The sequence below is a fragment of the Priapulus caudatus genome, unplaced genomic scaffold, assembly GCF_000485595.1.
Source record: "Priapulus caudatus unplaced genomic scaffold, Priapulus_caudatus-5.0.1 Scaffold20, whole genome shotgun sequence".
Classification (NCBI taxonomy): Eukaryota; Metazoa; Priapulida; class Priapulimorpha; order Priapulimorphida; family Priapulidae; genus Priapulus; species Priapulus caudatus.
This window is the reverse complement of record NW_014577081.1, coordinates 1,039,238-1,041,537: the sequence shown is the minus strand read 5'-3', so window position 1 is coordinate 1,041,537 and position 2,300 is coordinate 1,039,238.

Sequence of the window (2,300 nt, the reverse complement as noted above, 5' to 3'; positions counted from 1 at the left end):
TCTCTCTCTCTCTCTCTCTCTTTCTCTCTCTATATATATATATCTGTCTGTGTGTGTGTCTCTCTTTCTCTCTCTCTCTCTCTCTCTCTTTCTCTCTCTATATATATATATCTGTCTGTGTGTGTGTCTCTCTTTCTCTCTCTCTCTCTCTCTCTCTTTCTCTCTCTATATATATATATCTGTCTGTGTGTGTCTCTCTCTCTCTCTCTCTCTCTCTCTCTCTCTTTGTCTCTGTCTCTTTTTTCTCACTTTCTCTCTCCCTTTCTCGCTCTCTCACACGCGCGCATTCTCTCCCATTGTTCCCCCTCTCTGCCTCTAGCGCGTCACGTGCACGATGACGTCACCGCCGCTAACTACCTGCGGGTCGGCGAAACAAAGGCGGCGCGTAAACAACTGCTAATTAAATACAAATTCGTTGCCGTCACCGCCACCGCCGTCACCGCCTCCGTCACCGCTGCTGCTGTCACCGTAGGAAGCAGTATCAGCGTTGCCGCGAGCTGACTGCGCGGGGGGAGGGGGGAGGGGGAGGTTATACGTACAAAAGTGAACGGTGAACAGGAGCCGTGTTTAATTAGACGCGCAACAAAAAAGCGCGTTGCGCGTGAGAAGTGTTAATTGAACGTAATTAACCGCATTCTTCCGTCGAGATTGTTTCGCGTAGCCATGGCGACGGCAGCTCGCGGCGTTCCATCATCGACCAGGCCACGCCCGTGAGTGCGTGCGGTGGGTTGGGGGGAGGCAGGGAGGGAGAAAGAGGGAGAGGGAGGAGGGAGGTGTGCAAAGACCGAAGGGGAAGGGATCTCACACCACTTATGTTCGCCTGGCGAGCGTGTGATCGTCGTTCTCGTAAAATATGCGTATTATCAAGAGCTAATCATACCAGAGTTATTATATATAAGAGTTATAATATAGGTATTATTAGCACTTGGTATTATTACGAAAAATACGAATATTCGTAAAAATTACTAGTTTCAGTTATTTACTCTTATATTACTTTCGGACCAACTGTGGTTTGGTTATTGCTAGTGCACGGAAGCCTCTACGTACTTATTGAAAATAAGCATTGGGGTCTAATTCGGGGACAGCTGTTGGATGGGTCAGTCGTTACTCATTAGTGGTCATTAGACAGGTCTGTTAATTAGACGTGGGTTAGCATTAATATCACATTGAGGGGGGCATTGAGTAAGCGCCAGACGGGATGGGTTCACGAATTGTTTCATGTTCGTGTGGTAGCTTTTCATCCGTGTGTTCTACTGGCAAGAGTTCTACTGTTACGTGTTCTATTTGTACGTGTTCTATTTGCACGTGTTCTATTGACACGTGTTCTACTGACATGTGTTCGATTGACATGTGTTGTGCTGACACGTGTTCTACTGACACGTGTTCCACTGGCACGTGTTCTCCTAACACGTGTACTACTGGCACATGTTTTTCTAACATGTGTTCTCTTAACACGTGTACGACTGGCACATGTGTTTCTAACATGTGTTCTCCTAACACGTGTTCTACTGGCAGCAGTGTTTTGATTCTAAGATGTGTTCTCTACCGTGTTCTACTCGCGCCATGTTCCTTCTCTAACACGTTTCGCCTCAGACTAACACGGTCTACTGGCAGCAATTTTTGGCTAACACGTGTTTCCCTACTCGACCACCGCACGTTCTATCGCCAGGCGCTTTACTGAAATGTGTTCTACTACTACTACGACGCGCTGCTGTGTCAGCGGAAATCAATTTAGCAGCATCACGGGCTGTAGGACACCGCCGCGCAGCAGCAGCAGCAGCAGCAAGACAGCCAGCAGCGCAGCAGCAGGACGGCCCGCAGGAGCAGCCCCAGCACAGCAGCAGCAGCAGCAGCCAGCAGAGAAGCACAGCAAGGAGCGAGGCGGATGCAGCAGCGCGCAACACACCAGCAGCAGCAGCCAGCCGCCAAGGAGCGCAGCAGCACAGCAGGCAACACAGCAGCAAGCAGCAGCAGGAGCAGCAAGCGTAAATAGATTCTGTCGCGCTTCATCGGTGTTCGCTACGCCGGCGTGTCAACCTCCGTGTTTCATAGTCTGTTCTGCCGCGCTCTGTTAGTATTCTGTTTTCCCGATTGCTCGCACCTGCGGACGCAAATCTGTGTACACCATACGCCCGCGCCGCGCGCACCCCGCGACCAGCCGCAGCCGTAGCACAGCACGAGCAGAGACAACTCAATCGTCATCTATTTTTCAGCAGCGTGCACTAACTGTCAGTCGCCACTGCCGTGCATCATCGTGACACCCACCTCCACTACCGTCACGCCAGCCGCCACATCACCAT